Below are 25323 nucleotides of genomic sequence, written 5' to 3'. Positions count from 1 at the left end.
GAGTTAAAAAACAAGTTCCGAAGAGTGTTATCCTCATACAATTCACAGAATTTTAGTATCGAAAACATAGGATAGACGCAATCCTTTATTAAATTTGCTATAGAAAACATCTATAAAACTAGACACGATATGTCTCCAACATCATACAGTATTAGCAAACTCCCTTGGTAGGCATAGCGGCATATGACATCGTCTAAGTTTGAAATCGGCTTCCTTTTGGCCTAGGCATATTTGGATTTATTTACTACTTCCTTTCGATTTGGCTCGTCATTGAGTTCCAATTTAAATAGTTTGTTAGATCTGTTCATTCGAATACGTCCCACCGTTATTATGTACATATATGTCGTGTATATGTCTACTATTATACCCTTTGAAAAAAAAATGCACAGATCGGTGACACTTTTATTGCTGCAAAATCCTATTTCATTTAATTTTCGGCCGTGCCCCTTCGATAAGCTAGAACTATAGTGGACGCTTTTTTCTACAACCGTCGCTGTAGGGCCGTTACGTGTCTTGAAAATGCCCCTTATCCTTTTTCATTGTGTACAATTGACGGTTGCGAACGTCGAGCGTAATAAAAACCTGCTGCATTTTTATGGTGCATCATCTCATGCGTCTGCGTTGGTGTCAGCGGTGCTGCTAGCTTGCGTTATATGTCGGTTTCCATGTTTCCTTTTTTTTTTTTTAGGGCTGACTGCAAAGCAAGACACCGGCTACTTTTTCGTTTGACTGTTTGCCCGGCCACGTCTATTCTATACTGCATTGGTTTGAGATAATGAAACCCTGTATTTTTACGCCTTGCTATCAGTGCTGCTGGCCCAGGCGAACGGGTAGCTAGCTGAACGACATCATATTGAGCAAAGCACGCTTATCTGGAAAATGAGAACAAACATTAGCATGGATAGATAATAGTACACCGGGTAGAAGAAGTTTATCAGCGGCTAAATTTCTAAGTTAAAATATAGGTTAATCCACTCTTCTATGCAGTCAATAACACATTAGATTACTATCATGTTTATCTAATCGAAAATTGTATGTTTGATATCTTCCGTGTTTTTTTTTTGGCCGACAAAAAATATACGTATGCATGCCATATTGATGAAAAGCCATTAAAAATTAATTGTTTGAACTTCGCCTCCGAATACATTGACTCCATTGTTGTGCATATCATATTATTATAGGTTATGTAAATAATTTTTGTGCGATTACCATCTTCATAATTCATATATTTAATTGTCTACTAAATGTAAAGTAACCCACGCACCTTCAATGAAGTCTCAGCATATTTAAATAATTTATAGTTAAATTAAACATGAAATAGCCGTCTTCCGTTTCATTTAACCCAGATTACAAAGAATTCAAGTCAAAGATTTACCTCTTTGTATTGAAATTTACCAATCAAATTTTGTATTGAAGTAGGGGCAAGTGCAGCTACCTTCACCGCAGATGATTATTACAGTGTACCGTATCGCCAAACACTTCCTAGCGAATGAAGTATATATATATATATATATATATATTCCAATAGACAAAGTAAAAAAGAAGCAGAAATTCGCATGAAGGAAAGTAATGTAAGCTATACTGCCTCTCATAACGTACATCAACTGCTTAGCACAGACTATTATTGCTCCATATTTAGTGTGGCAGCACTTCTGGCAAACTTCTGCAGTGGATGCAAAAATCGTGTCTTTTGTAGGAGTAGAAGGCTTCACTCGATCGGCAGAGCCTATACGAGACACAGGCTTAGAGCTGACGTGGGCTTTCAAGTCTTACACTAAATTGAAGAGACTTCTAAAATGATTAGTTTTTAGCAGAAACGTTTTACTGGATATACAACACAAACAATTTGCTACACAGTATGCAGGCAATACCATAAATACATGGGCTGCAGGCAGACCCTTCGACATGCTATCGTATGGAAGTTTATGCGGCTATCAAAGGGACTCCTAGGAGAACAGGAAGTACCGGCCACCTTAAACCTTCAGGGACAAGTGGTTTGGGACTGGGTGGTATCACCGCGCCGCCAGACTCCTCAGAAAAATATCTGAAGAGGGTGGCATAGCCTCATAAACGCCTCTCGGGCCATCCCATCCTGTCATAAGTGGGCAACAAAAAGATAGCCTATGCATAGATATAGAGGACAAACTCTGCTAAGCCAAGAAACATATGCAAAACTCATGATACAGATACTACATTTAATAAATTGCCCCGCATTTGATGGGGCAAGCAGAAAGCAAACGAGAAGATATATCTGAGAATCGGCAAACTGCGTAGATTGAGAGGCTGTCAGGAACGAAGCCCGACAGCAAAGCCTTGAATGAGTATTGCATCGGTGCGTGAGAATACGCAACATCGTCTTCGAAGTGTATCCCTCAAGTGAAAGGACGGGTAGAAAAACACAATGATACACGCCAGTGATGAAAAGAGCTTTATTCTTCAGAAGAACTATGACTTGCAAATAAGGTCACTTCTGGCAAAAGTTTCGTTAACGAAGAACGCGGCAGGGCAGCTGTAGCAAACCAATTATATCACATAATCAGATGGTACTCAACTTACAATGTTATTTAATAATCTAATTGGTCAAATCTTAGAAACCCGTATATCTTCGAAATATAATTAAGGTGAGGGTAAACGTACGTTGCTTATATACGGGCTAACTATTAAACGTATAAAATTTTTACCTAATTAAAACACACTAAACGCACTAAATCACTGCTATCTTTTCCGGTACCTTGTCTCTTTTCTTTTTTTCTTTTTATTGTTATTATCGTAGCCCCATTTTCAGCTTATTGCAATTGATCATTCACTGTGAACGTTTGTTAGAATATATCGAAGTGGTAGACATTGACAAAGTTCATGTTCTTCTACCCTATAATGTAATACGCAAACGGCTGCGCGACATTTAAGCAAAAGATTAACTTATCGTAGGGCACTTCTGCTATACCCATGTAACCGGAATCTAGCAGAGATAAAATAGTACAACGTTCATCTTTTACTAGACGTTTCGAACAATGCTTCATAGAGGCTTCAGCCATATTCTTCTAGCAATAACGAACCCGCAAGCCAGTCGAGAGTGTTGTGTCGTCCAATTTCTCCGACGAAAGAGAAACAAGGCATCAATTTGAGGATATTCGACTAACGGCAAATACCTATCTATGGCTATTCGTTGCTACGAAAACGCACAGATCGAGAGCAAGAGGCTGATTCCGGCACGATTTTGCCAAAAGCCAAGTATTCAAAAGTGTCACATATGAGTGCTTCAATCGACTGCTTTTGATCATATGCTGTCGTATCGTATCAACGAAGGCGACGCATGAGTCGCAGTGAGAAGGTTGGTAAGCGATCTATAAACGACAGATACGAGTCCCGTTAGCATTGGCGGCGCTGCGCAACGAATACCAAATCGCAGGCTTCAAGAAAAAAAGCAGTTGATAGTTACGTGAGGAGGCGCGCTGTATAATGCGTCCGCGTCTTGATCCAGGGGAGGCTTTTTGTTTGCCTCCCTTGGTATGGATCCTCACGCAGCAGCAAAAGGCCATGTTATATCTTTTACTTCAAACAAACGCGCATGAATAAGACGCATACACACATATACACGCGCGCGCGAAATATACGCGATTTGTTTTTGGCTTTATAGTAAAAAGTCATTTATTATGTATAGGTTCTCTTTACCTAACGTTAAATACGAATACGCCAGTTAAACCAATCGAACAGGATTATGTTTGCCCTTGGTACGCTTCACTGTAAGAGGGTAATATAGAAGAGCACGTTTCCCACAATAACGCAGTCACTCAACGCTCCGCCAAGCTACATTGCGTACTGCTTTTCCATTTCGATTTAGGTGCCAATTACTCATATCTAAGCCCTAAATCGAACATTTTGAATTTTGCCTATGCTGATGTTAAGCGTTAGATAGGCAAATGCCAAGGAAAAATATATCGCTTCCATTATGAAAACCTGTTAGGCTAAATAGTAAATTCGAAGCTCTACTGTTAGATCTATATGATGCAATGTGTCGTGTGAGAAATATGGTGTCCCGTCCTCTTTGTATCACTCCCTTTTCTAATGTACTATTTTCGACACCCAGAGGTCAGAGGGCTCAGGCTTAACGAGTTCGCTTCATGTCCATGAGTAGAAACATAGTCGGAGATATTTCTTAAAATCATTTATGGAAAGTAAGCACAATTACGTTAGCCTTCAAATGAACACTTGCTTTATAAAGCAGGCAAAAAAACTGGTTATTCAAATGTGTGGTTTATGAAATAGCTATGATTTAGATACGCCTTAATAGCAGCAGCTGTGTAATATCCAAAAACTTGAATCGGACCGTTGAAACTGTTTAGAGGTTCGTTTACACAATGCGAAAATGCCCCAAGCCGAATAATCCAAAAATCAGTTCGACCCATAACGGTCTATTCATTGATGCGAGGTGCTTACCTTGTTCACCTTACGTCGGGCTCGCCGGTCGTCGTACGTCCCTTAGGACGCTGCGCGAGAAGTCGTGTGACAAGTTCAATACCTACGTAAGTATGCAGAGTAAAATAATACTGCCATATTATTTCACAAACGAAATTAGTAATACTCGAAGCTGTATACATATTCCTTTCAACGTACCTCAGCGTATAGAACGTATCGGAATCTCGACGTTTTAGGTTTTTCGTAGGCGATATGCTCTCAAGCATGCTAAATGAACCAAAATGTCTATCAAAATACACTGCAAAAGAAATAGGCTCATTTAGTTTTTAAACACGATTAATCTGTGGATGATTCGGATCTACTGCTTTATGAGTATTGTTAAATTCAATTTCAATCCGTAAGAATATTGTGGTACTGATATGTCGAAAAGGACTACGTTTACACTAAGCTAATGTATGGTGAAGGGACAGAGCGCAAAAGAGCTACCGTAAAAAGTGTTCGCACCAACGCGGCACTACGACGATACTGAACAAAGAACTCGGTGCTATTGTCTGTTTAGGTACATTTATTTATTCAGCTGGTTCTGCTGCATTGGCAGTAATGATCAATTTTGATCTTTAATAGTAAATTAAGTTTTCCTGTCCGTGCCTTTACCAGCTACCTACGTAAAATGCTACATGACTACGCTGTAGTCTATTCCCTTATCAACATTTTTATTACTAATTGTCCCTTTTAATAACATATGTGTTCTGTGTACCACTGTGTCGGATACTTCTCTATCGTAACAACGTGTGTGAAGCATATAGAAGGGGAACGATATGCTGCGTGAAGAATAGGCGCCCATCCGGCTAGCCATCGTCTCAAGTTCTCCCGATTCTGACAACCACCGCGGCGGCAACGGCCGTTGGCAAGCGGATAAAAACCTTTGTCTCGTTCCTTCTGGTCTGTGTGCTGTTGTTGCGCATTTCCGCTAGAAATCAGATCGCTGTATCAACCGTTTTTTTCTTTTCTCTCCCTCGGATGTCCCTCAGTTTCGTCTCTGGAGAGACGACAAATCGTGTCTTGGCAGCCAACGCAGCGGCGGAAGCTGAAACAATATTGCTGCCTTGGGGACTTAGAGCCGGCCCTAGCTCCGTTCCCGATTCTGGGTCCTTTACACCCAGCTTATGTACATACAACACAGTTTACGTCGTTTCTTTGGCAGCACCTGTTCTCTTAGTCGCAAATAGTATCTATCGAAGCAGCCTTCACTACCAGCTACTACTACCTCAATCATAGCAACTATAACTCCAGTTTCTATTGCAGTTACTTCTGCTACTCTAGTATAGTTCCACTTTAGTCTTTTTCTTCCACTCACCGCAGTCTAGCGATGTAAAACAACGACAACGATGACGACGTTGCCGCTACCACTAAAAGAAGCCTATTTGTCTGACTTTTTTCTTTCCTTCTTACAATACAAACATCGACATCTGCTGTTGCTTACGAGCGGCAGCGCTGTCCGCACGTCGCGCTATTTTCTCGTCCGCTCTCTGTTCGTCATTGTATCTACGGTGGGGAGGCACACGGGACTGCTTTAGTCCAACATTCCCGGTTGCTTCGATATCTACTGGAAAAACCACTGACTACGACGGGGCCAATGTCGCCAGGCAGTTTGCTGCGGTGGATTGGTGCTCTGCGTATTCTTTTCGACTTTTCCTTGCCTAAAAAAACCTCTTAAAGATTCTCTTGCGGAAACCTCAGCTCTGTAGACTACCGAGCAGGAAGCAGTACACCTTCTCTGCTTGAACGAGGAACACGAGATGCTAGCGCTAAAGGGAGCTCGAGGAAGACAACAGAGCTATATGGAGCCTTAACAATTTCTTCAGAGAGAATAGTCCTTGGTCTTGTTGCTTTGTTGACAAGTTCGACTTGAAGCTAATTGTGGCCGCTAATAAAACAATCCTTCCACGTTCCTGTTTAATCGTTCAAAATTTACATCTATCACTTGCTTCCGTGCCAATAGAAAACGTTAACAGTCATGCTGAATTTTATGGAGGCACATATTAGTATTAACAGCCCATTTATTATAGAAATCAACCTATGAATTTAGAATATTCATGTCAGTCGCCTCTACCATTCGCGAGATAGGCTCAGAAATCTTGATAAACTGAGCTTGCGGACGAATTAAGTAACGCCTATATTTTTCGGAAGGCTTCAACATTTTAGCGCCACTTCTTCCCTCAGAGCGAGAAGGCCTCGTTCGAGACAAATTCGTTCTATGTTCGACAGCTGTCGTTAACCTTCTGATTTCTTACCAACCTCAGATCTTACGCGGCTGACAATTTATTCGTAATTAGAAAACGACATTATTCCATCTACAATTGAAAATATAACTCACGTTTGAAATTCATTATCATCATATTTGGTAGTTTAACGCTACTATTCATTAGCCTTCTTTCGTTGAAGTGGCAACACGTGTACGGGTAAACGCGTATTTGATCGCGTAGGGGCCCATCCAAAATGACGACTCTATGCTAGTTTTATAGAAACAGTCAGCATTGGAATGTAGACCACGATGCCAACTAAACGGCAGAATATGTCGTATTTATATCTGATTTGAGCAAACGCAGCAGTTGTGTAATATGAAGGCTTTTAGTGACAAAGATTGTACCAAACAAAGGTAGAAATCGAATCAGAACTGATCGGCGCGTCTCGGTATTGTTACCCAATTGGTAGTATAATAAAAATAAACAGATATTCATAACTAGTTTATATGATGTCAAGCAAAACAGGCTGGCAATTCGTTGTTGGCCCCCTAATGAAATCTACAGATATCAATAACCGTCCTTTTCACTAACCTGTCTCTAACTGTAGCTGCTCCCATACAGTAGGGCGCTGCTGTAGCTTGCGGCAAGACAGACAGCGGCCTGCGCAGCACCGCTTATCACCTGCGAAGGCTACAAGGACGTATAAAGAGCGACAAGAAACTGTCGACTTGTTATGCTTATGAGGAGCATATACCTGCTTTTTTTTCTTCTTTGCCCGTATATGCATACTGTTGAATTTCTCTTTCTTGCCTTTTCTGTTGCCGCTGTTGTGGCTCCCATCTCGACATTGTCGTTGTTGAATCGTCCGTCTTCACAGCCACCCAGCATCGTAACGATGACTGTTCATGGTGGACGTTCTTGCACAGGAACACAGCGAGACTGTCTCCAACGCCAGACACCATTACCCCCACCGCATCGTCCTTCCGGCTTCTGCATCAGTCTTGCATAGCTTCCCCTTGTTGACTGGATTGTTGTACCTTTGTTGGTGCTACTATTACACTTTTCCTGTCACCCCACAAAGAACGGCTACACACGAGTATGGGAGCGCAACCATACAAGAACTCAGTTGCTTTCCTGCCTTTATGTACAACATCGTTACCACGAGGTAGCAGCCCGAGGCAACACTTACCGAGAAACTTCTCATCTCACGGGATTAGCTTTTGGGCCCTATACCGCGTCTTAGCTCAGGCTAACGTAGAGACACGCGCTCGGTGCCTCGTTTTCTCTTCACACTATATTATAGGCTTCACTGAATTTGATCGGTCACTGAACTTCGCTTCTGCGTTCATGTTTAAAAAACTATGATTTAAATTATCGTATAATTAACTCTTAGGCTTTCGACTTTTGCGCGTGGTTCTGTGGAATTAATAATATTATCTTATTTTCGCAAAATATTATCTAGCACACGGTACTTTTTGCACATTGTACATTTTTAACGTACACTTCTCCTGTCAGATTTCAACACCAAACCTAGATACAAGTACATAATCAACAATCATTAAAGCAAGCCCCTTTGGTTCCCAAAAGCTTTGAAACACGTCGCCATCTTTAAAGACCTAGGATGTACTGTGAATAAAATAGCCTGTGACCTTAAGTAATTCCATTCAGTTTGCCCTCACAATAGTAGCAATAAAATCTACACAGCATCGTTTAATGATGTTCCAAAACAGGCCCAGAAATCTGGGCCTATGCTCGCATACAATGGATGTAAGGACGGATATCATGATTATCATATCAATTATCGCCTCTTGTTTTTTGGTACTACTGCCGTCTAAGCGGTGAAAGATTTACTATAATAGCAAGGAATTTACTATAATTTTGCTTGAACTTCAATTAATTCCACATATATTCTTCCTTCATACACTTATTCATGAAAAGTGTCTGCTTCATTATGCCGAAAGCCTTTGCTCGAGTTGATCTTTATTTATTATTATTCAAATTACATTAATAAATTATACAAAATACTTTTTATAACACCCATACCTTGTAGGTGTACGAGGAAAAGTAAAGTGGGATATTTGACTAATGAATATTCCAAAGTTGAACGATGCTTGCAGTGCCAAAGCGTAAATATACATTGGCCTGTTTTCGCTACCTTCTAACCTACCTCGACACCAAGTACTGTTTGAATGCGGCATTCTGTCTGTTAGACGCATAAATATTTAGCGGGACATATTTACTTTGAATATGAATTGAAGGTTTTCATTTTTGTGCAAGTAACTTAACTCAGTGGTAGCTCGCGCTATCATTGTTGTGTATCTGTGGTATGCTTCATGGCTACCTTATCTTTCATATACAACGGCTCGACACCATGGGATAATCGTCTGTAAAGAACTAAAGCAAAAAACGAATAATACATAAAATTAAAAAACTTAATTTAAATCTGTGAAAATACACCGTAATCAGACAAGTTTAGGAAATTTTACATTTAAGGGTCGGGTCAAGACAGGCCATTCAGAGAATCTCCTTTCAATCTTGGTCTCAGCTTCTTGATCTTCTGAGGCTATTTTGGAGAAACTATCAAACAGTATGGTCGACTAGTTCAACGCACTTTAGAAAAACAAGCGCTGAAAATAGGCCTACAAAACACATGTATTATTTTTACGTATGTACACACATAAGGTAATAAAGTTAATGTAGGGATGTCTAATTTTTTTTTTTTATTATTTCTACACTTGTTTAAAATCATAGTTTTTCTGATTTTTTTAAAAATAATAAAATATGGATCTTTATTGAAAAACAAGTTTTCGGCTAGAACTTTTTATATGAGCAATTTAGACTAATTGGTAAGCTTAAAATGATATGTTCTCTTTCTTTTAAGACCGCCAAAACTCCTTAGGTCCTACCGGCTGTGTCATTATTGCCATTACAAATAAACCCGTTTACCAAGATCCTATGACATTATCTAATAAGAGAAGTGAATTCGCTTTTTGCGTATAAGTATGTAGTCAAAAGTCTTTGATACGTCTACTTGTATGAAGAAGTACCATTCAAGAAAACAGACTTTACACTAGGGTTAAAAACGGATCTTGAGAACTAGGCGTTTCTTTTACTATTTCCATCAGTCTAGTTACACTATCAGATACTAGGTGGCAGTAACGTAGATTGTCACATATCGCAGGTTCAAATCTCACCATGTGCACAAAAGGTTTTTCGAAAGTCTTCCTTGAAGGAAATTGTTTGTCTACACAGCTGAAGTATATGACCTAAAGTATAAGATTATGGGATAACTTGAAGGTCTATTTCGGGAGAGCGCCTATGAAAGCAAAAATGCTACCATTTACCAGTGAAGTAGATGGAGGTTGCCTAGGTACGAAGCCAAAATCGCAGATTTGACGACTTCCGTAATGTCCAAATTACCCCAGAACAAAAAGAAATCCCAGGCCGGAGCCGGCCAGGGACGAAAGCTGTAGATATTTCAAGTCCGGTACTGCCCTTGGGCGTTTTATCCGACCACAGCTTCTCAGCACGAAGCGAAATGAATCCGCGCCCAAATTCGAACCCAGTCTTCTAAGTACTACAGACCTGTCGTCAATTATCGATTCTAGAAGAATCAGCCAGTTAGAATTATTGATTCAGAGTAGCAAACCCTCATTGTTTGTTTGCTTGTTTTTTTTTTGTTTGCCAGAAAAGGTGCGCATCGCGAGTGGCGAGTCAGAGTATGTATCACTAGTAAATTCTAGATGTCGATGGCGTGAATGAAAGAAAATAGCAAAGTAATAACACCTATATTCCTGAAGTGTTTTTCTAATGAGACGTTCTGTCCGATTTGGATAACAGTAATAGTCCTTTAATGCTTCTCTGTGCATGTATTACTTTTGGCCAACGCGAACGGTTAAAACCAACGGTACGTACTCAGTGTAGGGAATGCATATTATCTGAAAGCGCCTATAGTCGGACTGTTATAACGTGGGAATGTGTTTGCAAAACCGCAGTACTTGATGTTGCCAGAACGGGGGGCAACGGTGAATGGAGAAGACAGAAATGAATCATAATATACCTAATGGACATGTGATTATATATCGCACACGTACAAAATCTAATATCAATGATCGTATAGCCTTAGTCCTTAGTAAGTGTACAAGTTTTCTTTCAATAAAACATGAACTAAAAATTTACGTATAGTTATTGAAACAGCTTAGTTTTGGTTAGACCCAGTAAATCTACTAAAATTGCTACTCTCGCAAGACGATTTTACCTCATTGTTTGCCAAAGCTCCTTATGTGCCTGTATCATTAGGGGGGATATTCCAAGTACAGTTATATTTGAACATACTACACAATCCAAGTTAACCCACGGGAACTTCTTATAAGCATGTCATTGGCAAAACAACAATATCATACAGTTAACGAATACAGCCCGATCGGTTTTACGTCTATTACAGACCCATGTATATAATAATGACGTCGTCCAAAGAACGCGTGCTCTACCATAAACAACTGGCAGTGGAGGTTATGCATCATTTTAACTTATTTTGCTTATATGTGGCTGGCATTTTGTGTCACTAATTTGGATATCAGAGTATTATTTTTTTTGCACGGAATATATAGGCGTATGTTAGGTACATTTCAGTTATTATCTATAGATTCTAATGGACTCATATCCAACGTTAGGCTGCAGATTTGCTCACATTTTAGCAATGGTTGCCTGCAAATATATGAAAAGACAGTGATACTAGGGAAGAGGACACTGCCAGACTGAATAGTCTGTTGGTGGTATCTTAAGGCATTGTTCAAAAAGCCCAGAAGTGTCAGCAACGACAAGACCTTTAGTAATCTGCGAAAGAAACTATATTAAAAAAAATACAATTCTCATTGATGCAACTATCTTTGTGGAAAGATTATGAATGTTCGTATTCCTTTAATCATTTCATGGTGTTACTAGTTTAGATATCTGAGAGAAACACTATGTAAAAAACATACGGTGAACATGTTTATCAACGAAAAGGCTTTTTCTTTCGATATTTCCTAAACGTAATTCGTATAGGATCGCAAAGAGATACGCTGTAGTTTTTAGTATGATCGGGTTTCCTGTTCATTTCACGAACACAACCACGTGGCCATTTCCCGCGGCGACAGACGCCAACTCTGAAATTCTCCGACATCTGACATCCTTCATATTTCAACCTGAATGGCTCTATACAGCCATTTGAAGAAGGCGAAAATGCGAAATCGATATTTTTCCTTCTTTAGCGAACAGGGCCTTGGAGACTCGCGTTTCGCACGATCTTCTCAAATAAGCCAATAGATCAATAAAAATCGTCTGCTACAGTCTCGAAATGAGCAGTACATTTTGACCCTTCGGAGCCCTCCGCGCTCATCTGCGCGTGTGCATTTCCTGAAGAGATTTTACTGTTGCGGCGACGGCCATACATTGCATTCATTGCTCTAGCCAAATTCAAGAATACACATTTCGTCGTGGAAGTACGTATGATTGAGTTATTGATGTATTTGGAGACACACAGACGTCCAGGCAGATCTTTGAAGACAGCGTGTCTCGTCGCGTTTGTTTTGACACAAGACACAAGCGTGGAACGGATACTGGAATTGTGAGCTCTTAAATAATAATGTCCTGTACCTGTCGTTAACTGCTTCATAGATAACCTAAATAATGTTATCGATTTAGAAATTTGTTATTGATTCTTAGCGGTTTGTATGCGTTTACACTACTATATGGTGGCGATGTGACCTACCCTTTTACGCCATACATATAGGAAAATAGAATCCGACAAATGTACGAGTCATCGAGTGGGTCAACCTGGGACATATTTGTCCAGAGAAGGATGTTAGAATGCCTTACTTACTTGAAGGACAGGCCTGTGGTTCCTACCAGCTAAAGGTGAAACTATACAGGCTCGTCGATACTTTTTAGACAAAGCCCAAAGCTAAAGTTAAAGCAAATAATTCAGTGAGCCTCATTCATGAGATTTTTATATTGATTTATTAATTCGTAATATTTTTTCTTTAAAATCCCATGGTCACGGGCAAGTTAGCAACAGATTCCGTAGCTGTTCTGAGTATCTTATCTAAAATCCTAGAAACTACCACAGTTATCTAAGGTGAGATATCGATTCCAGTCGTTACTTTGATGTTGGCTAGGTTAATAAAGTGACTCGGATTTCCTTTCTAGTGCAGAAATCGTACGTGCCGAACGTCGTTGTCATTGTTGACTGAGTACATATTGGCACTCCTTCGTCTACAACTTCGCTTCTGCTAAAATAAATTATAAATTAAGTGCGTGGCCATGGTTCAAGAAGATAGAACTTAAAAATTGAGATTGTCAGTAAACCTAACTTCATGAATCCTTGTTGGCTCCAAGGCGAATCTCCTGCACACTTACTTACAAATATGTGAAGACGCCAAGGAAGTCACATTTTAGAACCCGTTTACTATATCTAGAATTTAGTAAAGACTGGGAAGCGACACGTTTTGCAGCTGTACATTTTCAACTGAGGGCACTAGCCGAAAAGTGGAAATCCATTTGAGATTTTGATAAAGGGAGGCCATATCGAGTCTCTGTCACGTATCCTCCGTAGTCAGGACATCCGGTACGGCTGCGTTCCACGCGATAGCACTTTTTTTGCCATGCTTTACCAAGCTCACTGGAGTCGTTAATCACCGTTCAGGCGTGCTGGCCTTGAGCAAGAGTCAAATCTATTTTATTCGCGGACCTATGATAGGACCACTGGTGCATCCCGTGCCTTGGCAAGGTCTAAAAACGGAAATAATAATGTCTTCCATGTAAATAAATCTTGCGTAAGTGTTTAGTGTTTGTTAAGCTGAGTCGGTGGAGTTGATACTTTTTTTTGGCAAGTACTTTTTACACACTCATAAGTTGGTGACTAATTTAAAATTGTATACGAGAGAGGGCAGGTTCGGACCGCGAATCTATTTCATCTTTTGTTTCCTTGTTGCCACTGGTTTCTTTCGTAGGCCTCCCTTTCAGCAACTACGCAATGAGCAAATATAGCTCAAAGATCGCCTAAGATCTGACGAGCTATCTATCTCGACGTTCATAAGGTGTATCGCGATTTTTTAGGCTTCTTTTTTTCGGTCAAATGATCAAACCTCATGACAATATTCTACCTATGACGTTATTAAAATGATCTTCCCTTTGAACTACTATTTTTAAATCGACACGCTATATCCCAAATTAGCTTACTCCACCTTTGCCTCTACTAGCGCATAACGGTGTGTTACTCTACTTTAAAGATCCCCATTTTTTTTTGAAGATTTCTCGTTTTTCGTATAATTAGTTTGATACTATAGAACATTTTCATCTATGACTTGGCGATGTCACTTGTCTGCGCATCTTCCTGTGTAGTTTTTTTTTTTCTTTTCATTTGATTGAGGTTGCAAAGCAATGACAACTATACTGCATTTATGTACAAGTAGCATTAAATTTTGGATTTGTTTGGTACCGCATTATCGCAGAGGATACATACGGCCCGAGGATAACTAGCCAAACATATGTTAATGTATGCCAAATAAGAAGTAATGCACACAGATAGTTCATTTCGGACACTGAAAATGTGTGGGCGTCATCTGTTTTAATAAGTAAACTTTTCGTTAAAGCTCGAACGTCTTGGCAGTAGCATATACTAACAATAGTCTCTCTGTTGACTATAGTGGAAGTAGCTGAAGTTATAAATTTAGCCTTGGATCAAACCCCAGAAGGGCGCCGCTGCCGATAGGTCGATGCCTTATTCTCGTTGCAGCTGTACCGTTCGTACTAGCTCCGCCTGCACTATAACAAAAAAGGACGATTGCCTACACAATGAAAACTATAAATAGTTTTCTTGGCTTACCATAATGATCTTTTTATAGACTAACTCGAATTTATTTCGAAACTAAATTATTCTGCACATATGTCATCACGGTACCCTTTTTTCGTTCCCTTGCCTGCCCGTTGCGCTTCAAACAACTCAGTCGATAGTTACGAAATTCGAGTGCTACAAATCACGGACCGAGAGGCTTCTCCCCGGTTCTATAAAATAGAATGAATCGTAAAGTTGCGGGATGGTGTCCAATCCTCAAGACAGGCCACCGAACTGTTTCGTTGCTTCCTTTATATCTACCAGTCAGATTTATGTCTCGAAGGCTCGAGGCCTGTTTAGAGTGGTAGGCCTGATGTTCGTTCACTGTTTTCGTTTACCTCAATTCGCAAATCTTATCGATGCACTGCTTATCAGGCATCTATTTATGAAGGGCGCGTTATAGGTGTGGTCTGTATCCAGTCTGGCCATCTGGTTGAAAAGTAGCATCAGTGAGAGTACTGTTTCCTTAGATAGAGCGCAGAAAGTTTGAGACCTGCTTGCTTAGTGCTGATCTTAACAATGGCAAAAGATTCAATCGAATGGTAAACGAACATTATCGTTAATAGCTATGACTTCATTTGAAGTCTTCCATGTAATAGTTCAGTTTTATTGAGTCTGCTTATCGAACTCACGGTCTATTTGTTAAGTAAGGCAATTACAATGTCTATTATTTCGCCAAGTAAGGAAACTAATTAGTTAATTGTTGTGCAAATAAATGTCACGCGAAGAGCTTTCGTTGAGCACGTGATCATAAACTTACGAAATCATAAATAATTTCGAACTTTACGTGAAGCACTGGAGCACCTTTTCAAACGCTATTCAATTACGGCTAACCACCAAGCCGCTACGGATCGCAACGTACACATGCCACTGATTCAGAGATGTAAGTTTACCTGCGGCACGGCACTATGCTTCTTTTCTGGTACAGGTAAAAACCTACGCAGTTAAGCAACATTGACAATGGCGTCGGGTAATCTTCAACGTGGTCCAATGCTGCTCGCTAGATGTTTTATTGCTATTGTTTATTTATCGTTATTATTACGCAGCCTGTAGCGTCAAATCAAATTTTTTTTTTTTTAGCGAAAATAACACATGGATCGATTTCTAAACGGGCGAATTGAAAATTTCGAGACACGGCACCGTACCCCTCTTTACCAGTTGATCAACCACCAATCTTAAGTTGTTAAGTAGTAAATTGCGAATTTCTCGTCGTCTGCTAATTACTGTATTATACATACACGACAAGTTACTGTGCATTGAATTAACTGAAAACACTTTTGACACGATCAGTTACTTCGTACTCAACTTTTATGCGTGCGCTCATTTAATTTAACTTTCGCAAAATTTCAATTTACCTTCAGATAACAAGACGCCAAATTCGTGCAGCTGATATACTAGAATAACTAACGATACCTTAGGATAATGTGTTTTGTTCAAAAAGCAGGTAGAATGAGAGAAGGTGTAATTTGTCACTGCGTAAACCTAAGTTTGAGATGTGGCTAGAGGTCGAGGAACTCTCGCTGGCAAAACCCTAGAAGCTTCGCGCTCGTCCTCAGTGAAATATGCTTCAAGTTTCGCAATTGTTTTTCGCAGCACAGGACGTTTCGTTCGTCTCGACAAATCGTGAGAGGTATATGAAACTAATTCGACGCAAGTCTGCCTAACACAAAAAAGTAAAAACCTAACTACTGCTGCTGCTGCTGCTGCTGCTGCGGCTGTGTATAGTTACAATGAGAACTGCAAGTTATCCAGAGTTAGTTAAGAGAATCATCGTTACTCGTCGATTTTTATTGGATTTTAATCGATGCAAACCTGTTCAAGCCGTTGGCAGGCCTTATCCTTTTGATCAGTGAATTTTCCTATTCTGTCCGACAGGTCGGCGGCAGTATACACGCGAAGTAACAGAAACCAAAGCCATACATTTATTGACTCATCTAAGTGAACTGTTGTTTTTTGATTATTATTAGCTAATCAAATATACACTATAAATTGTGTGTGAAATGGTAAAATGTGACGAACTAGATAGACGCATGTAGAAGCAAACAGAGTAGTTGTTTTGTTGCATCTTCGGCAGGCAAAAGCTATTGGCTGCTGAAGCACATGCCGCAAAAAATAGACCTGGAATTGCATGCATTCTACTAACTTCATGCCTCAGAAGACGAATTACCGCAGTGTCAGAAAGATTTATTTGAAGTAACCGACCAACTAAGGTGAAAGCTATGTGTAAACATGAGATAAGGGTCGATTTCATAGGCCCACATTACATTGGGTAGTTAACCTAAGCACAGCCAGGTTTCAACAAGTAAGGATTATATACTACGTGCCACTGAGTGCAAAAAGCCATATAGTTTCGATTGCTACGTGCGCCGAAGGACATATATATCCGTACAGGGATGCGAAGCATTGTAGCACCGTAGAGCCATAGACAAATAATCAGTGTATTATGTTCCCACAGCGATTCAGGTTACAAGTTAGAAGGAACTTACCATAACGAAGATTAAAAATCTGAGAACTTCGATTGCGGTCGAATGGATAGGGCTACGTACCTACAATTATGAAGTTTCTGGCCCCAGCTGAAGCCTAGTATTTTTTCAAATGATTCAAGTTCCTATTCTGGGTTACAATTGGCCAGCGCATATAGCATTAATATATTTATATTTGGTAATATTTTTGAGGTTCGTTGCACGAACATTACTGTCCATTGCAAAGGTATTGGCTGTAAAAGATTTCAGCTCTCAGAGAAATAATTAGCATTTAGGAAGTCATCTGGTTCCAAATCAATATATCTATATAAATGGAAACAATCACTGTTTAGCTGTAAAATCGTTTGAAGCATTCATTTTAGCATAGAATGGTTTTAAAAAGCACTCGTCGCATTCTACAGTAGCTTTTGTGCCAACGCATCATCTTCCCAGATTTAACTGTTTGGTGTACGATCGCTATGTATAAATAGCAATAAATTGGATAAACCACCGGATAATTATATAAAATAGCTTCTAGTTTTCTCCGCTGTACGGGGTTTTCTTAATGCATTAACAGTACAATTTGTATAGATATGTACGAATAACATAAATTTATTTCAGAAAATTTAGATTTCCTTAAAAAGGCTTTACCAGACCTTCTCTCCTAACCTTCTTCGCTTACCCTCGTATGCTTCGAATACGCCATTACCCTCATTCGGTAACTTATTTATAACAAGTCTCTCTCTTGAAATAAATATCCACCGATACGATTAAGCTTGCTATTTCAAATTAACGCTAAGTAACAAATGATGCTTACACTAACGTAGTGAACCCAATAGCAGGACGAAGCCGACAGCGATGCTTCATAACTGTATTAAGTACATTCCCATAGAGAATACGTGGTCTGTATATATGAGCCTGTGACTTTGTCGTATTGTTTGAGATCATGCATTGTTCCCATGCCCGTTCACTGCATGAAGTTCCGGCCCCGCCTTTCGGCCATCTTGTTTCACGTACCGCATGCCCACCTGTTTCTTGCCTGAACCTAAATGCTCGCGTGCCATTTACGTGTCCTCCGTTCAGCATTGCCTAATATCGTCCAGCGACGCTCAGCCGTTAGTGTGTAGGTTCGTCTGGCCGTTTGTTCGTTCGATCTTCCGGTTTCGCTATGGTGACCCATGGCGACACGGCAGCGCCTGGCTACGGGCGGCCGCCAATTGCTCGGCCGGCCGACCGGCCCCCCTGAATTAATTTGCATTCCCATTCGACGACGCAAACCGTAATGATAATGATTGGGAACAACAGCAGCGCTGACGATCAGTGATGATTAGCATGAAAATAGCGGTGCATCATTGAGAACCATTCGGAGCGAGTGGATGAGCAGGCTAGAAGGGGCGGCCGGAAGCGGGGGCGCGGGGTCGGAAAGGAGGAACGAGACGATGAAAATGAATGAGAAGGCTACCGAGGTAGACAGCGACAAAGACAAACACACACTTACGCATATACCCGGAGCGGAAGATCGAGGAGAAAAATCTAATGAATGAAATAGCGGTAAGCGTCCAACAACTCTGGCGTTGCGGATTCAGCGTTAGACACAGAACGCACGTTGTGAGGAAAGCACCGCGTGGAAATGCTAGAACGTTTGCCTGAGGGCCTCCTTCTATCTCAGACCGCCGCTGAGGATGGTAAGCCTCTTTGAGGTTGGAAGTGATAGACAGCGGCGCTAGTGCTCATAACGGTGGTAGTGACAATCGTGGCAGCATGCGTAAGTTGCAGGGGCTAGGCTGACTCCCACGACATTTTGGGACAATCGCCCGATTACGGTACTGCTATACTAGTTGTTAAGAAAGCAGCACCGACCCAGAGAACCGCTCGAGAAGAAAAGCTATGAGTCTGTGGGGGGCATCACGCTAAAGTCAGCACCGGGAACTGATATATCAACATGTCGTTGATATGTCATTGTCTTTAGAGCCCAATTGAGTCTAGGTAAATGTTATGATATATGGCCTGGGGCATTTTTTTTCTAAAGAGATATACGGGTATTTCGTTCTCCTTTGAGAACTTTTTTGCACAACTAGAAAATAAAATGCATCTGAACTGCAGTTGTGTACTGGAAAAAAATAAATTGGTTCGGTTCTAGATATTTCTTAATAATAGCTTAAAGTTATTTAAAGGGAGAGCAGAACTTCGGGCGGAAAACACGGTAGCATCCGCAAATGAACAGTTCCTTTTTAGAAAACCGGCAGAGTGAAGACGCGCGTTCAAGGAAAGCATGCACGAAAAACTGATGTGAAGCACTGATGTAATGCTTCGTTACAGGGCGAATCTCATTTGCCCATGTGATATCGGGGCTTCGTAAAGCCCTTTGTTATGAAATTTGTAATAAGCGTAAATTCGCAGTAAACACCGAGCTGTTAGCGTTTCAGTCTTGGTTACGAAAAAATCTATTTATATTGTAAATAAAAAATTAATCATTACAACTAATGAATGATTAATCAATATCGAAAGCTAATCTAAGATCTCACCAGGAACCAACCCAATGAAAATATGCTTCTTGTTCTTAGGCACTGTAACCAGCATCGATGTCCAGCATTTGTGAAAGTTCAGGTAAATTATTCCTAACTAGGCGAACTTTCTCTAAAATCAAGCGGATATTCTCTAAGTAATATTCTGTGTGACAGTTCAAAGTATACGTATTGATTCACTATTGAAATTGGCTTTATACGAGCAAGCCCTTTTCAAGGTTATTATAAAGCTTTGTCAGACGTTGCCGTTCCATTCCCACAAGAAGAAGTACGAGACCAAGCTGGTTTAAAATTGCTAGCAGGAACAAGAATCGCAGCGACGTAAAATTAATTCACGCCGCGATTTGCTGTCAGGATGTTGATGTCTGTTTTTGTTCTCTCATTCCTCAGTCGTCTTTTCCATGTAAGTCTTGGAAATCACCTGTTCTATGCCAAAGCATTAAGGACTTGTCGCATCAGAAGTGACAAAGAGAAGTGTTGGGGGCTTCGCTTAGCTTATTTGGGGTTTCTCCAACAGACCTAAGAAACGACATGGAACCACACACGCAATTCTTTACGGAACTACTACCCCAATTTTTTTTACAGTGGTAGTCCCCTTAATACTTAATAATGATAATTTTGGCAATGCTGAGGATCTAAACTAGTACATCTGCATGTTTGTTCCACATGGTTACCTAATAACGCAATTCAAAAGATAGACCTTACCCATCCCCCATCCATTAAGAGCCCCATCCATTCTTAGAGTTCGCCCGCCGCCTTGCAGGTCGGGAGGAAGCCCTAACAAGGATCTGACCATAAGAATTTTATAATGGATTTTAAAGACCTTCCCTAAACGATCCGCAATTTTGTGACAACGACAGCACAGTCCGTGGCTCAGTCTAATAGTGCGTGTTGATGTGGGTTGCAAGATTTAAGTGTTAATTCAAAGAAAAGCAAACACAGCCCTGCTATCCAGAACAATGAAAAGTTCGAATGAATATATTTTGTGCCTTCAAGTAACGGCAGATTTATGGCCTTGTTGTTAAGATTTGTTTTTTAAGTTTATCAAAAAACTAGTAATAATCATTATAACTATTATTGTTATCATAATAATTTAATACATTACATAGAAATAATTAATTACATAAAACGCCGCTTATTTTTCCTTTTCACTGCTACTATATAGATTCGAATAGTAGTTCGAAATAAAGAAAGCTTCGTTCTACGTTCTATTTCCTTGAAATGCGTTTTTAACGAAGTCCAACGAGAATGTGTCTATTCGGAGCTCATTATACGCCTCAAAATGGCTGTAGCCGCGATGACGTCCATTCTATCAAAAGATAACCAATACTTTTTAATGAAATTAATCATTTTTTAGTAATTACGATAAAGACATCGTTAGCATTAATTACTTCTTGGCGGCCGTCATGTTTCATAACTGCAAGCGGCTAAAAATGAAGAATTTGCTGCTCGTAACTTTCTTGGCTAGTTGAAGGGTAAACGAAGAGCAAGAAGGCGTCGTCGCATAGGACAGTTGTCAGGCTCCCCGGCCTGCTCTGCACAGCTTTACTAATGGTGGAATAATTATGAAATGCAAGGTCTCTTCTCATAGATTCGTGTGCTCTTTTTTCCGCCACAAAGCGGATTAACTGTAGTCCTGTCCGAATAATTTTTGTTTTAGTCGATTTAACTATTAAATCTTTGGGGATTAACAATCATGTGTAGTACAAAAACCTAAGATTTCACAACGGCACGGCCGATTTTAATAAATCAAGTCATTTTTGTTTGAGGAAGGCTTCCTTCAAGATATACCGTCACTTGAAAAACGCACAGTTTAATCTATGAGTCAGATCTGCTCGTTTTCAGGAAATCATCCAGGACAGTCTTTTATCGGGTTCTTTATCATTATATCCTCAATCTCTAACAATAATAATGTGTAGAACATATCTTGGCTAAGGTGTGCACTTGAGAGATATACGGTGATTATGTATAGGATTGGGGTCGGTGTTAGTTAGTGCAGCTCAGTGAGAACACTTCAGCTTTTGTTATCCTTAACAACTAAACTTCTGCAAAAATAAGTTCATTTGTGTTTCGTTCTTTCACAGAAAACGGCAGACAAACCATAGGCGTTTGTACCCAATAGCATTGTAAATTTTGAATCATTTTTCATAGCAACGCCTGTATTGTCTGTAATTGCAGGTTTCTCTATACTCATGCATTTCCACGATAAGTTTCTAAGATAAAATATATTCAATATCAAGTTCAATCTTAACCCAACGCGACCTGAAACATGAGTTCATTATTCAACTCTGGATCGTTTTTCAAACGTTGTGAAAAAGATTAGGTCGCATCTAAGCCTTAGGTTGTTACCTTTTCTATTGGGGGCGCCTTGAAACAAAAATTCTTTTGCAGTTACACAGGATAGCGCTGTCTGTTCTTTCCTGTCTCTCTACTTCGTTTTACCTCCTATTGCGTTGCTTCCGTCTATGCGTTCTCTATGGCGCTCAGTTCATGTTATATGCATGGTATGTCTTTGTGATGACGGCAGATCCTTCCCAGGATAACCTTTCTTCTGTTTCGTGCGCTTCTCCACATAGTTTACTTCGCCGTGTCCACTTGCCCGTGGGTCCCTTCTGTTTTAAGAGCTCAGTCATACAAAACGAAAAAGCCAGCGAAATAGAGAGAAAAAGGAGCAAAATGTGCGAGAGAGTCGTCAAGCGGACGGACAAAGGCAGTGGAGGCATGCAGGTAACAGGAGAGCTTATTCTAAGACCAGACCGAGCACTGCTTTATGCAAAGCTTAGCAGAATGATTACAAATAAACGAGCACCCGAATGGAAGAAAGGGTAGTGCTTCGAATAGCGTCCGCTAGTTAGTCGTCGCAAAGTTGTTATTTAGAAGATTAATTACGGAATCCGTGCAGGAGTGCAATGGCAGACATCGATTGTCGATATGACTAGGTCAATAGTAAGGTTCGCAGGAACTTCCGTGGATCCGTATAGGTAGCTGGGAAACGTCAAACAGATTCGCAGACGGGAATCGAGTCGTAACCAAAACGTCGATTCGTCTTCCAGCTCCAGCAATATGTGTACACTTGTGTGCAGGATACCTCGAGTGGAGTTTGCATCGCCGACGGAGGTGAGAAAACGTACAGAGGAGTAGAATCAGAGAACAGCTCCGGGTCAAGCCAATCTAACTGTCCAAATCCAAATCTCCCATGGATTTTCGGTGTTCTTAAACTCCCAAGCCGGCCACTATGCACGAACTAAGAGTTAAAGCTTTTGCCGATTGGAAGACAAAAGAGACTCTATTAAATAATGATATTCGCACCGAGCGCCATGTGAACCGAAAACGGCAATTGGAGAATCTAAATCTAGATATTTAATTAGTCTGAATATACATTCTGCTCTATACACTATAGAACTGCTGGCCACGCGATTTAAGTGCATTTTAATTTTATAATATAGAAGTATATGGGCAGATCAGGCTGACTATATATATAGAGAAAGAGAGTCAGCCTGATATATATATATATATAGAGAGAGAGAGATTCATCTATGCTAAATTTTCAAAAATATTTAAACGATTTTCAAAACATCAGGTCTTCCCATGAATGACGATCGTTCTGCCGCTGTCTTATAGCTTACCGAATCGTTTTTGAATGACCGGCCAGATGATCCCTATAAAATTAAAGAAATTTCGTTGATAACGTATGCGCAGAGGACGGCCTGATAATCAGGAGTATGTCTCCATGGAAGAAAAAGTTCAGAATCAAAATTATTCTAAGGGACTGAAGTCAATCAGCTGGAAGAGTCGAGTCGTATGTGCTTGTACTGCCGATTGTTTGAATTGCTCTTTGACAAAGGCACAATGTTATATTCTCTCGCCACATGACACTTATAGTCAAAATACGGCAGCGTTACCTATGGCCGCAGGAGGAAGACACATGTGTGATCTGTACGATACGACTTCGGAATAGTTTTTTCTATTGAATCTGAAAATTAGTTTTCTTGAAAATCAGATTCTCAGTACAGAGCATTCTAGCGAGGTCAAACTCAATTGCTAGGTACCTTTTTTCCCACGTTTCCCGAGTCCAAGTATACACACGCTTACAAACTCTACCTGTTGTATATGCACATAGGCATGATGCCACTTCGTTTGGTTGACAGTTTGCGTTCTGAAGGATGTTCTCAGCGCAATCCTCTGACATTTTGAATATGGCTATTCTGTTAGGAATTTTATTAAAGTGTATGTACCTATACGAGAGATGAAACGGTTTACCATCTAGCTTATCTGTACCGAACCTGCTTATACTGTCAATGATTCTCAGCGCTTCTTGGACTTCAAAGATACAGATGCAAAGTCTCAGGCCTCTTTATGTACATTAAATACGGTGTTTAAATGTTGCAGCATAAACAAGTACGTGCACGATGTAGACGATGAATAATAGCGTTGGACCGAGAGGAAAATTAAACGTGTATTCTACTTAATAAGAGGAATTGTGGACAGTTAATTGTTCATATATTAGATAATTATATCATACTCTCTAAAATGGTCCAGTACATTAAACGGACATTTCAAATGCCAAATCCATACGTAATTAGTATCGAGCTAACTTTAAAAGCCCCAAGTTATTCCCAAAGCACGGTATTTCATTTTTTTATTAATTTGAACAGTTAACCGGGATGAATTTACCATCTGCCTACTGCTGGCTATTACTGAACTGGTTGACTATAGCCAATTTGGTGATTTGAAAATCAAAAAATTACCATTAAGGACTTGGGACGGCCTCCGTGCAAACCACCATGAGACAGTCCGTCTATAAATGATTATAGGCTAGCACTTTTAGCCAGCGTAACATTGATTTTTCAGTCCATCGTAATAATATCTCGTCATTACAGTCTTCCTGGCTCCTTTCAACCCGTCTTTTTTTCATAAGAGTCAAAAAATTTTCTGAATCCGCTAGGTTATTTGGCATCACAGCGTTTGGTAGAGTTAGCGGGCATCGTTGCCATATAGTACGTATAGAAACTGTATCACATAGTACATGTAGAAGCTGTAGCTATTGCGAAACGTCCAGCCGTGACAACAACAAAAGTCTTACCGTGCGTTTTTGTAAATTATTTAAGCTATATGTATGTATATACAAAAAAGTTTTTCCGCATTTTGAAATCATCATAGTATAAACATGTTCGTACTAAGCATCTCAATTATTTTATTAAAAAAAAAAAAAAAAAAAAAAACAGTACATATGTAGCCAACACGTTAAGCTAGGCCATAGAATTCTATCATACCTGTTTATAAAAACAGAAGTCCTGCTAGCACCCATATGTTAACTGCGGTGGTTCTTCAATACAACTGCGCGCGATTGTTCCAACTGGATAATATAGAACTACTTATTTTACGTTGGGACGCGCCATATAAACTGAACGTGCTACGCTTGGGTGATGTACGCCCATTTCGAACAAAATGAGGGATATCAGAACGCGGCCCAATATTTTCGACGAAAAATTTTTGAAAAAAACATGAAACACACAAAATTAGCCCATGAAGTCCTGATAGCAGAAAATACGATGTATACTTAATTCTATCATCCCTTGGCAGTACTTCTTAGGCCAACAGTTTCTTTGTCCTAGTAGGCCAAATGGCTGAGTAAATTAAATCATAGCCAAAAACGTGGCAAAAGAAAACATGACGATTTCAGCCAGCTAAGCGTTCTCACTTGGTCTTACCTGTATTTCCGATAAAACTGAGCTCAGTAAATGTAGTTATATACGTCGAATCATTGGCAACTTATTGTCTTCGTAGGATATTTTACG

General features: G+C 40.0%; 1 long non-coding RNA gene across 2 annotated transcripts in view; it reads left to right on the top strand.

Moving 5' to 3' along the window:
* Nucleotides 1–25323, top strand: part of LOC111259327 (uncharacterized) — a 65396-nt gene that overhangs the window by 12881 nt on the left and 27192 nt on the right. The window contains exon 1 of one of the 2 annotated variants that reach the window (XR_002679580.2): nt 15573–16168. The exons of the other annotated variant lie outside the window; for it this stretch is intronic. This is a non-coding gene — a long non-coding RNA (uncharacterized LOC111259327). Of the gene's footprint in view, nt 1–15572; nt 16169–25323 lie in introns of those variants that run through there. 2 annotated transcript variants of the gene reach the window in all.

This window comes from Varroa jacobsoni, unplaced genomic scaffold (assembly GCF_002532875.2).
Source record: "Varroa jacobsoni isolate VJ856 unplaced genomic scaffold, vjacob_1.0 scaffold_321, whole genome shotgun sequence".
Lineage (NCBI taxonomy): Eukaryota > Metazoa > Arthropoda > Arachnida > Mesostigmata > Varroidae > Varroa > Varroa jacobsoni.
The sequence above is the reverse complement of the archived record's forward strand: the minus strand, read 5'-3'. Positions and strand labels throughout refer to the sequence as shown.